The sequence below is a fragment of the Miscanthus floridulus genome, chromosome 3 (genome assembly GCF_019320115.1).
Source record: "Miscanthus floridulus cultivar M001 chromosome 3, ASM1932011v1, whole genome shotgun sequence".
NCBI lineage: Eukaryota > Viridiplantae > Streptophyta > Magnoliopsida > Poales > Poaceae > Miscanthus > Miscanthus floridulus.
Window position 1 is genome coordinate 134624594 of NC_089582.1, and position 13694 is coordinate 134638287.

Here is a 13694-nt window from a genome sequence, read left to right on the forward strand (position 1 = left end):
ATAGGTGAAGAGATCGCCAAACTCCTGGCAGCCGGATTCATCAGAGAAGTATTCCACTCCAACTAGCTTGCCAATCCTGTTCTTGTTAAAAAGAAGACCGGGGAATAGAGAATGTGCTTTGATTATACGGGCCTCAACAAAGCATATCCAAAGGATCACTTTCCTTTGCCATGCATAGACCAGATAGTCGACTCTACCTCGGGATGCAAGATCCTCTCCTTTCTAGATGCCTACTCGGGCTATCACCAGATTGCGATGAAAGTGTCTGATCAACTCGCAACCTCGTTTATCACCCCGTATGGTTTGTACTGTTACGTAACCATGCCTTTCGGTCTGAAGAACAATGGCGCCACCTACCAAAGGTGCATGCAGCAATGCTTCACCGACCAAATCGACCCGCTCGATCAGCCTAATCAAACCGAGTGGTCGAAACCAACAATTGCCATCTATGTTGATGACATAGTGGTCAAAACGGCTCAAGCTTATGACCTGATTGCAAACTTGGCCACAACGTTTGTGAACCTTCGAAGGTTCAATATCAGATTGAATCCGTTTTTGGGGTTCCGAAGGGGAAGCTGCTTAGATACATTGTGTCCAAGCGTGACATCGAGGCCAACCCCAAAAAGATCAAGGCCATCTCCAACATGGGCCCTATACGGAATGTCAAAAGTGTATAAAGGCTCACCGGCTATCTAGCTACCTTGAGCCGATTCATCTCCCGGCTCAGCGAATGGGGGATGCCACTCTATAAGCTCCTCAAAAAGATGGATGCCTTCGTCTGGACTGAGGAAGCTTAGCAGGCCCTAGAGAGCCTCAAGGCATCACTAATGTCGGCCCCAATCCTCGTCACTCCTGAATGGGGAGAACCCCTCCTCCTCTATGTCGCAGCAAGCAACCATGTGGTGAGCACCGCCCTAGTCATCGAAAGGGAGGAGCTAGGACACCACCTTAAGGTCTAGTGACATGTATACTTCATTAGGGAGGTACTCACCAACCCCAAGGTCCAATACCCCTAGGTGTAGAAACTCTTATATGCCATGCTGATGCGACCTGGAAGCTCCTACACTACTTCACCGACCACGAAGTCGCGGTCGTCACTTCATACCCGCTCGGGGACATCGTCCATAACTGTGACACCGCAGGATAGATCTCTAAGTGGGCACTCAAACTCATGGGCCATGACATCAGGTATATCCCCTGTACCGCTATTAAATCTTAGGCTCTCATAGATTTTGTCACCGAAAGGATGGAGGTCCAGCTACCGACCCTGGATGTCACCCACGAGTACTGGACAATATACTTCGATGTGTCTGTAATGGTTCCTGGCTCAGGGGCTGGAGTGGTTCTAATCTCCCCGGATTGGAGCAGGCTCCGCTATGCCATCCGCCTCCATTTCTCGGCCTCAAACAATGCCACAAAATATGAAGCCCTCATCAATGGGCTGCGCATTGCCATCGAGCTCGGCGCTATGCGGCTCTATGTCCGTGGTGACTCAGAGTTGGTCATTGACCAAGTCATGAAGGAGTCCTCCTACAAAACCCCCTCATGGTAGCATACTACCAGGAGGTGAACAAGCTCGAGGACAAATTCTAAGGGATTGAGCTGCATCACGTCCCCTGAAAAGACAACGATGCCACTGATTTTCTCACAAAATTGGCTGCCAGGTGGGATTCATCTCCGAGCAGGATCTTCATCAATGATCTCCATGAGCCATCTGCCCATGTCTTGGATGGTCCAATCTAGACACACCCCGATGCCAAGCTGGCGCTCGGGGGCTCCAACCCAGTGCCTCCATGACAACGTCGCCCATCGACATCGCCGTGTTGGCACTCGATCAAACTGACTAGCAAGTGCTGCTACTCGCCTACCTCCTCGAGGAGGTTCTCCCACCTGAAAGGACTGAAGCCTAATGGATCGCTTGACGTGCCAAGACCTTCATCGCGCTCGGTGATGAACTCTACAAACAGAGTCCATCGGGGGTGCTCATGAAGTGCATCCCTACCAACCAGGGGATGCAGCTCCTCCTCGAGGTCCATGCCAAGATCTATGGACATCATGTGGCCCCGAGGTCGCTAGTCAAAAAGCCTTTCACCAAGGTTTTTACTAGCCCACCACACTACGAGATGCAGAAAAGGTCATCCGCAGGTGTGAGGGATGTCAATTCTACGCTCGGCAAACTCATTTGCCGACACATGAGCTTCAAACCATCCCCATCACCTGGCCATTCGTGATCTAGGGCCTCGATATGGAAGGACCCCTCAAAAAGGGCCTGAGTGGCTTCACTCACCTACTCATAGCGGTCGACAAGTTCACCAAGTGGATAGAGGCCAGGCCCATCACCAACATCTACTCGGAAGAGGCGGTCAAATTCTTCCTCGACATCATCTACTGGTTCGACGTTCCTAACTGTATCATCACTAACCATAGGACTAACTTCACCCTAAAGAAGTTCCTGGACTTTAGTGATGGATACGGCATTAGGATCGATTGGGCCTCGGTCGGACATCCACGTAATAACGATCAGGTCAAGCATGCCAATGACATGGTCCTCCAAGGACTTAAGCCACGCATCTTCGACCGACTCAACAAGTACGCCAGGCGATGGGTTGCAGAGGTCCCAACGATCCTCTAGAGCCTAAAATGACCCTGAACCGATCCATAGGGTTCACACCCTTATTCCTGGCTTACGGAGCTAGAGTAGTACTACCGTTCGACCTCGACCATGATGCCCCAAGAGTGAAGGCTTTCAACCATGATTGAGCCACGGAGGCTCAGCAAGATGCAGTCAACCTACTCGAGGAGGCCCGTGAGACGACTGTCATCCACTCCGCTTGCTACTAGTAAACTCTCCGCACGTACCACAAAAAGGAAGATCAGGGGGAGGATCCTCGAAGTTGGTGATCTCATACTCTAGAGGACCCAATCAATGAAGGAGAAACATAAGCTCTCTCCACCATGGGAAGGTCCCTATATGGTGATCGAGGTGATCCGACCGGGCGCCTACCGATTGAAGGATGACAACGACAACATTCTCACCAACACTTGGAACATTAAACAGCTACGTTGTTTTCCCCCTAAATTTGGTCTTACCACTTTTATTCAACACTTACTCCTATAAAGCACCCCAACCTAAACACTTTTAGCCTGGGTCACTTGGGGGCACCATGAGGGTACAATACTAAATATTGCCTCTCTTTTTTACTATCACATGGTAAAAACTTTTTGCCCAAACAAAAGGGCATTCCATTCCTTTGATTACCCTATGTAACTTTGTTTTTACTCTCGGCCGAGCGCACCCCGCCACGACCTACGGTTATGAGCAGCCGAGCCTCGTAGGCCACACCTAGGTTCTTAAAGTTGCAGCCTACGAAACAAATAGGCAGGTGCAAAAAAGAAAGGATAAAAACAAAGCTATGCTAGGATAAAAAATAAGGAACAGATAGTGATTCTATCACAAAAGAAGAACTGATGTATTCATTGATACAAAAATTGTTCACACGGGGCTCCCCATGAACTTAACGATTACATTTGCTGACTTCTTCTACTCCAAATGCTACTGTGGCCGCTCGACGGCATCGGTTGATGCCAAAGGTGAGGCCACAACACATGCCGCCGGACATAACCACCACCGCAAGGGCCCCGCCCGGTTTCGCTCCCTCGACTTCAGCGAGCAATACGGGTACCTCAAGGGCGTCGCACCCATAGATGCTTAGCAGAAGAGCATGGAGCTCCTGGCCTTCTCATGTAGTCGAGGTAGCTCCTAGATAGGGATGATGCCCATCGAAGTATGCCCGCTGTGGCTAGAGGATGTCTCATCAAACTTTATGAACTGGCCAACCTAAGCAGCTGTAAGGGCGAAAGCTCCCACCAGTGCAGTCCCGAGCATCTTCCTCTCTGACAAGGCTCGCCCAGAGAAGATTCGACATAAGGAGTCCACGTGCGGCCCCATCCCAAAGAAAGCCTCATAGACGGTGAAGAAGCCAGCGATGTGCAGTACCCTCCAATGCACCACCTCCTTCAGCGGAAGTAGCCCCTTCTCGGCAAAGGTGGCTAGCACCACCCCATCCACGCTGGATGACATCCACCTCAACATTGTGCTCTGAAATCACGAATGGGTCTGTGAGTTCTCCTTTCCCTCTACCTTCCCCTATTTATGGAGGAGATGCAGTAGTTGAAGAAGGACAAAGGATTAGGGTGAAAATCCTCTCCCTTCCCCCATTCAATGTGGATGGGAAATGACAGGACGCGCCCTGCTCAACGGAACAGTGCCTGGTCAGATAGGACGTGCCTAGGTGTGGCCCACCACTACCGCATGCTGGGCGTGAGAAACAAAGCGCCACCACATGCAGGCGGCCCTCCGCCTTCCCTAGTAGGACTTGGAAAGACCCAACTATAGGATCTCTGCCTAGGAGAGACCATTGGGCTTCCTAAGTCGATCGGACGGCTTAGGCAAAACGTCGAGAGATAGGTAAGGAGCAGAGGGACACCCCATGTGGGCCATGCCGACTCCATGACGAACGACGAGCGTGGATCCTGGTCGGACATTTCTAATTGGAGCTCCTTAAACCCCATCACTTGAGTCATTAGGGTAACATTACCAACCTCCACTATTTCTTTATATAATCATGCATTCATCTATACACGCATTTATTCATTCCATACATCCGAGGCATCGCATGTGCAGTTAAATGCATCATAACGCTCAGTGTTGCATCACGAAGCGGTAGTTGCCTCATTCAACATGAGCAATGACCGACTAGGGTTCGAAGGTAGCCCACGATGGGCTTAAGGCTGCCTCACATCAAACAGAGCCAGGGGAGAAAATGTAGATGAGCCCCGAGTAGCCCTTGCCCAGTCTACCCTAAAGCAAATAGGGTCATCTCAACCTTCTTGTTTGATCCTAACCTCTGCCAAACCCACAGAATCTCCATCGAGGGAAGGCCTGTGAGCCACCTAGGTCGGTCTCCGAAATGACCTAGGCATCTATTGGGTTGCAGGTTAAGGAGCAGTGGAATGTCATATGAGAGCTATGCTGACCCCATCACAAATGACAGACCTAGATTTTACTCAAACGTGCCCGTTAGCGAGCTCACTGAGCGTGTCACTTGAGCCATCGAGGCAAGCGACATTAGCTTAGCCCCTCCGGTTGCGAGAAAACACGGATGGGGTAACGCACAAAACTCAACCAACCCCTACCAAAGCTCAAAGGGGCTTAGGGGCTCAAGACACCTAAAAACTACCTCGGCTACACCCGACTCAAGGATCCGCAACTCCGTCTTGCCCAATCCCAAACTGCCTCGGTGGCACCCGACGCTAGGATCCATGACTACATCTCACCCGATCCCTAAACTGCCTCAGTCGCACTCGATGCCAGGATTTATGACTCTGTCTCGCTCGATCACTAAACTACCTTGGTTGCGCCTAACGCTTGGATCCATGACTTTGTCTCGCTCGATCCCTAAACTACCTCGGCTGCGCTCAACGCCAGGATCCATGACTCTATCTCGCCTGATCCCTAAACTGCCTCTGCTGCACCCAACGCTAGGATCCATGACTCTATCTCACCTGATCCCTAAACTGCCTCGGTGGCGCCCAACACCAGGATCTGTGACTCTATCTCGCCCCATCCCTAAACTGCCTCGATCGTGCCCGACGCTAGGATCCATGACTCTGTCTCGCCTGATCCTAAACTGCCTCGGCTGCGCCCAATGCTAGGATCCACAACTCCATCTCGCCCGATCCCTAAACTGCCTCGGCTGCACCCAACGCTAGAATCTGTGACTCCGCCTTGCCCGATCCCTAAACTGCCTCGGCTGCGCCTGATTCTAGGATCCATGACTCTATCTTGCCTGATCCCTAAACTACCTTGGCTACACCCGATGCTAGGATCCGTGACTCCATCTCGCCCGATCCCTAAACTACTTTGGCTACGCTTGACGCCAGGATCCGCAAAATCTGCCTCGCCCGATCCCTAAAAATGTCCGCTGACAAAAACCCCTAGGTGATTCTACCAGAATCACCTGGGGGCTCAGGGGCTACACCCGTGGGTGCGCTCATGCGCACCCACTAATGAAATAAAACTTCCCCCACTAGCAACACGAAAAAACCCACAAACGATTCTACCCGAATAGCCTGAGGGCTCGGGGGCTCCTGTCGGATTCATAAACCTAGGGTCCCTCATGGATCGGCTTCCCAACAAAGGCTTGGCCTAGTAGAAAACGTTGCGAATGATGTGCAACTCATGGGCCAACCCTAATATCTAAATGATAGGCCAAAAGGGTGATCCAATCTCTGACCGGAAGGCCTCGCTAAGGAGGAACAACGCTAGCTTCTGACTCTGGCCCGCCTCTCCAACCAGAAGGCCAGACGTGCAATATTAGAATTTACACATAGGTGGTAACTTGAAACACCGACAGTTGGCATACCAGGTAGGGGCCTTTTGCACATCACGACGTCCACTTCAGGTCTCAGATGGCTAGTCACGATGTCAGTTGGGTCTTAGGCGTGCATGTGCAGTTCAGGGACCTAGAATTCATCATCACAATAGAGGGAGAGTTGGCACGAGCTCCCACCACCTGTCCAACCTCTCCACTCTGGTAGCCTTGATGCGATCACTGAGGCGCTTGAGGAGCTGTAGCTGCACGCAATAGAGTCACGCACCCCTGGGAACGACCAGCTCCTCAACTTCTACTATGAGAGGTTAGAGCGCTTGCTCGGTGCCTTCCTAGGACCCTGACCATCCCAAGAGGACCTAGGTCACCTCACCTTCTTGTTTGCCAATGTCATGGTGTAGCTTGCCAGAGGAGAGCCGCTCTCTCTAGAATACCTCATCCAAAGCACCCCGACAGCGCTCCCGTCTGGTCTCCATAATATCATAGAGACTGTTGGCCACCTTGTGGCGCAACACACTCCTCCATCCCCTACGAACGACAAGTTCAAGGGGATGACCAAATATGTTGCTGAATCTTTCCATGACCTCCTCATAGGAGAATCTAAGTCACCCTCTAGCTCTGACTCCAGCAGGGGTAGCCATCATCCCTCTCATGAATGTTTCATGGCACGTACCCCCGAGGGACACATCAAAAGCATCCATGAGGGAGAGGCTACCCTGACAAACAACTTCGATGATGAGGTCGAGAGGGATGTAGGGGCCCTACCTCACCTATGGGTAGAGCAACTGAAGGCCCAGCACCAAGAGCTTGAGGAAGCATGACTCCAGCTTGAGCAGGAATGCGCGGAGCTTGAGTGAGAGATTGAGCGCCATGAAGACGATGGCCATGTGCGCACCATGGCCCATGACATGAATGGAAGGATTATCGAGGATGATGAAGCCCTCCCATACTTCACCTAGGCGAGCTAGAACATCACTACTATGGCGACATGCTCCAAGGGCTTCTGGGGCCCATGACATCGAGGATTGTTGGGCCCATCGTGAGATTCGCACGATACTCTAGCGTGCGGCGGCGTAGTAGGCTGAGAGCTCGCTGTCCCGATGATGCGAGCTCAATGCTAGCCAGCGCACACCCTCAGAACGACCCAACAAGGACATGTTAGTTCACTAGGCACCGCAAGGCAGTAGGCCACGCACTGTGGTCCGAATGCATGAGTGTCTTGGCTACCACCGTGATGTGAGTGACACCCTCGATGCCCATCGGTGTGCCCGCGGTGATGCGAGGGAAGGGGCTAGCTGTGGCTACCACCCTTGTTATGGTGGATGCTACGATAGCAGCGAGGACCGAAGCTCAAGCTCTAACTTGCCGGGACCTCAGGCTTTCGGTTGACACATCCACAACACCGTCTTCCCACCATGGTACTGACCACCAGCCAACATCCCAAAATACTCTAGGGAAACAAACCCTGGACTATGGCTCAAGGATTATCAGCTTGCTTGCCAAGCCGGTGGAGTGGATAATGACAATTTCATTATCCGCATCCTTCCATTGTTCCTGGCCAATTCGGCGCGAATGTGGTTGGAACACCTTCTGCCCAACAAAATCTAAAATTGGGTGGATCTTAAAGAGATTTTTGTGGAAAACTTCTAGGGCACATACGCGCATCATAGGAACCCATGGGATCTAAAAAACTACCGATAGAAGACCAGAGAAAATCTTTGTGGGTACATATGGCGCTTCTCCCGATAGTACAATGAGCTGCCCAACATCGCCGATGCCACCATCATAGGAGCTTTTCTATCTAGGACCACCTATGAGTCCCTGGTCCATAAGCTAGGATTTAAGGGCCCATGGACCACCAAGGAGCTCCTGGACATCACCACCAGTCATGCCTTGGGTAAGGAGGTGGTTGGAGCGATCTTTGACCCCCTCAAGGGCAAGGCGAAGCAAGACAATGCCGATAAAGGCACCTCCAACCGTCCTAGCAAGAAGGAGAACAAGCAGCGGCGCGAGGGCTCGCTCATGGCCACCATCAACCACATGGGGGGTCAAAAAGCCCGATGAGGGTACCCCGAACCACTTTGAGAAGCTGCTTGAAGGGCCATGCCCAAACCATACCTTCCTCATAAAGCATCTATACAATGTTTGGAGACTCCAACAAGGGGGAGCATAGCGGGGACCCCAAGCTGGCCATAGATGATGGTAAAGGGAAGGACGGTGGCTTTCTAATACTAGATGGCTGCCTCATGATCTTTAGAGGGTCAGCGGCCTATGACTCCAAGCACCGCTAGAAGCTTATGTGCCACGAGGTCTATACGACCAAGCCAGCCACGCCTTCCTTCCTCTAATGGTTGGAGTCCACCATAACCTTTGATCAGACTGACCACCTAGAAAGCATCCCGTAGCTGGGACGATATCCGCTTGTGGTTGACCTAATCATCAGCACAAAGCGGCTCAGCAAAATACTAATGGATGTAGGCACCGGCCTCAACATCATATACGTTGAAATGTTCGACGCCATGGGCATCAACCAAGCGTGCATTTGGCTGACCGAGGCGCCTTTCCATAGCATCATGCCTAGAAAGCAGGTCATGCCACTTAGGTAGATCAATTTGCCCATCACCTTTGGGGATCTATCTAATTATAGGATGGAGACCCTTACCTTTGAGGTGGTAGGGTTCCATGGAACCTACCATGCCATCCTAGGATGTCCATGCTACATGAAGTTCATGGCCGTCCCCAACTACACCAATCTAAAGCTGAAGATGCCAAGTCCATGTGGGGTTATCACCATCGACACCTCCTTCCAGCACGCCTATGAGTGTGAGGTCGAGTGCTGCAAACACGCCACAACAATTGTCGCCTCCAAAGAGCTCGTGGCCATTAGGAAGGAGGTCACCAAAGAAGCACCCGACCCCAAGTGGTCGGCCAGGTCTTTTGAACCTGTAGAGGGCACCAAGGAGGTCCTCATAGACCCCAGTGGCTCCAAGGGCAAAGTGGTGTGCATTGGCACCACACTTTCCTCCGAATAGGAAAGCGCACTCATCGACTTCCTCTGTGCCAACAGAGACATCTTTACGTGGAAACCCTTGGACATGACAGGCATTCCGAGAGAAGTCACCAAGCACGCCTTGAGGATCAGGCTAGGCTCCAAGCCGGTGAAGCAGCATTTATGTTGCTTCGACGAGGAGAAACATAGGGCGATCGACGAGGAGATTGTGAAGCTTTTGGTGGTTGGGTTCATCAAGGAAGTATACCACCCTAAGTGGTTAGCCAATCTCATTCTTGTATGAAAAAAGAGTGGGAAATGGAGAATGTGTGTTGACTACATGCATCTCAATAAAGTATGTCCAAAGAATCCACTTCCTTTGCCACGCATAGACCAAGTAGTCGACTCAACCTCAGGGTGCGAAACCCTTTGCTTCCTTGATGCATACTCTGGGTATCATTGAATCATGATGAAAGAGTCTGACCAGCTCACGACATCTTTCATCACCCCATTCAGATCGTTCTGCTATGTCATAATGATGTTCGGTCTGAAAAACATGGGGGCTACATACTATCGTTGCATGCTCAAGTGTTTCAGGGACCTCATCGGGCAAACTGTTGTGTCCTAATGGATGACATCATGGTCAAATCCAAATGGGCTGACCAGGTCATAGCCGACCTAGAACAGACCTTTGCGAAACTCTAAGCAAACAACATCAAGCTCAACCCTGAGAAGTGTGTTTTTGGGGTTCTAAGGGGTATGCTATTTGGTTTTATCATTTATGAGCGTGGCATCGAAGCCAACCCAGAGAAGATCTCGGCCATCACGAAGATGGGCCCAATTTAGAACATAAAGGGGGTACAACGAGTTATAGGGTGTCTTGCCATGCTCAGATGCTTTATCTCATGCCTCAATGAATAAGGTCTCCCCCTCTATCGGCTCCTAAAGAAGGCCAACCATTTTGAATGGATGCCCAAGGCCTAAGAGGCACTTGACATGGTCAAGAAGCTTCTAATGAAGGCCCCAATCCTAGTCCCCCTGACCGATGGGGAACCACTTCTGCTCTACATCATGGCCACCACACAAGTGGTCAGCACCGCCCAGGTGGTAGAGTGAGAAGAAGAGGGACACGCCATCAAAGTGCAGCATCCCATATACTACATTAGCGAGGTCTTGTCTGATTACAAGACCCACTACCCCCAAATCTAGAAGCTCCTGTACGCCGTCCTCATCGCCAAAAGGAAATTGCATCACTACTTTGAGTCACATCCAGTGACGGTCGTGACGTCCTTCCCCCTTAGTGAGGTCGTCTAAAACAGGGATGCCATGGGAAGAATCACCAAGTGGGCACTCGAGTTGATGGGTCGAGGCATTTCATATGCCCCTCGGATGGCCATCAAGTCCCAAGTGCTTGCTAATTTTGTTGCAGAGTGGACCGAGGTCCAAATGCTGCCAGCAGTCATTGACTAGGAGTACTGGACGATGTATATCGATGGATCGCTGATGAAGAAAGGCACTGGCATGGGGCTGGTCTTTGTTTCACCCCTCAAGGTGCACATGAGGCACATGGTTCACATCAATTTCCCCTCCTCCAACAATGTGGTCAAATATGAGGTGCGAATCAATGGCCTACACATCGCCATCGAGTTGGGTATCTGATGGCTTGATGTCTAGGGTGACTCCTAGCTAATCATCGACCAAGTCATGAAGGAATCAAGCCGCCATAATGCCAAGATGTGTATTGCCAAGAAGTCCACCAGCTGGAGGACAAGTTCGACGGTCTCGAGGTCAATCACATCGTAAGATAGCTCAATGAGGCGACCGACACGTTGGCGAAAGTAGCGTTCGGCTGAGAGCCAGTGTCGATAGAATATCGTCGGTAGTCCACCAAGGGGTATCCTGTGATGGTAGATTGATCGGTAGAGGAGCATGTAATCAAGAACAAGAAGGCAATAGAGACACATGAGTTATATAGGTTTAGGCCGTCAATATGACGTAATACCTTACTCCTATGGTCTGTTGGTTTGTATTAGCTATCGTATGATTTGCCGTGATTTTGTAGGGGGTCCCTGCCCGCCTTATATAATCTAAGGGGCAAGGTTACAAGTCAGTTAGATCTGAGAGATAACCAAAAAGTAATAACAGATTACAAGAATCATGGGATCGTACATATCCTAACAGATCTCATACACATCTTCAGGATATCCTCCCCATGCCTTACGAGAGGCGCTGAGCAGAATCGTGCCCCGCAAGGCTCCTTCTCGTGGGCTGGGCCACCCCTGGAGGCGTAGCCCATGTGGCCTACCATGGGTATCCGGGGTCATACCCCCCACAGTTAGTCCCCGAGTGCCTTGTACCCGTTGTGCAACGCCGTCTTGAGCTTTTCCGAGTAGGTGCGAACCAAAACCGAGCTGTCCAAATCATGGTCCGACCACCATAATGAATCACCGAGTAGTTGTGAGCAGCTGCCAAGCAGTATGCAACATCATCGAGCAGTGTGTTCCGAGCACGGCTTGACATAAGGGTGTAAGGACCTTAAGTCCAAAATTGAAAATTCATGCGCGATAAAATGAAGTGTGCCCACTTAGAGTCCGACCATGAGGGTAAAGATACCTTGTTTTAGCTTTTAGGGGCTCGAAGTCTTTTAGAAAAAACAAACACACTCACCGCAAGGTGAAGTATGCCCACTTAGTCCTCGAGCCTGACAGTAGGTGATGTAGTCACGTGGTGCCAGGCTTAGAAAATAGTAAACCAGCCGAGCTAGTAGCCAGTCCTCGAGCGTAGCCTTGAGATGAAAAACAAACACATTCACCACAAGGTGAAGTGTGTCCACTTAGTCCTCGAGCCTAATAGTAGGTGACGTAGTCACATGGTGCTAGGCTCAAAAAATATTAAACTAGCCGAGCAGGTAGCCAGTCCCCGAGCGTAGCCTCGAGATGAAAAACAAACACATTCATCGCAAGGTGAACTATGCCCACTTAGTCCCCGAGCCTGATAGTAGGTGATGTAGTCACATGGTGCTAGGCTTAGAAAATAGTAAACCAGCCAAGCAAGTAGCCAGTCCCCGCATTTTGGGCGAAGATATCGGATAAATCAAACCGTGGAGAAAAAATCGGAGTAATGGCTGTGCAGTATCGGTTACTGAGCCTCATTAAATTGCAGAGAAATTGGTGAATATTTGGCGGCGATAAATGAGCGATGTGGGCTACTGTTACATGATAGCCCAAGTTGCAGCCCATTAAACCACGTTGAAGGAGTCGAAGTAGCGCTGATCGTGGGAATAGTTTCCCAAAAACCCTCAGATGCAAGGAAAGGTGGGGAAAGTGCTTTATAACCACGCCGCCACCTACATCGCCTCCTACCTCTATCAATCTGCCCTGCTTCCTTCCTTCGCAATCCCTGCGCTCCACATTCTGCACCAATGCGAGCACTCGCCTCTAATCTAGGACCAATCCGGAGAATGGCACTGAAAAAAGGAGCCACAAAGTCGAGGAAGGCGGCCACCGAAGCCAGCCGCGATGAGGAGTGGGTGCTGTCAAAGATAGGGGCAGCGGATCTCAACAGGATGGTGGCGGTGGGTGTTCTCCCAGACCACCTCACTGCCGGATGGCGGCTGGCTAGTGGTGAGCCCTTCCCAACACTTCATACTGATGATGCTGTAGTATTTGAAGATTATTTATGGTGAGGATTAGGGTTTCCTGTCCACCCCTTTCTAAGGGATCTTATGGAGTTTTGGGTGATTAGCCTCTGCAATCTGCACCCCAACACCATACTACACGTGTCGATCTTTATCCATTTCTATGAGGCGTTTCTCGGTGTTCTTCCACACTTCAACCGATTCAGGCACCTGTTCTGTCTGAAGAAGAAGGGGGCAGCAGTTCCAAGGTGGTTGGTACTATGTACCTACAGCTCAGGGATGGGATGGCCAGTGAATACATCAACATACTGCTAAATACCTCCCTAAAAGGTTGGAACGCCAGATGGTTCTATATCAAACAAAGTCACCCAATGATTCGATGCGACGTCCACCACATCCCTGTTAACCATAGTAACTGGTCGGAGAGACCCAACAATGCTGACATGGAGCAAGTAATGGAACTTCTGGACTTGATTAAGGGCATGAAGCTTAGGGGTGAACTGGTTGCAGCTAGCTTCATAGTGCGGCGCATCTAGCCCTACAAAGAGAGGGCCCACCCGGCGTTCGACTATAAAGGTGACAACAATGGTACCTGGGAAAGCACAGACCATCTGACGAAGAAAGAAGTAATAGACCATGCCATGGACCTATTCACTTCCAATGTCTCATTCAGCTA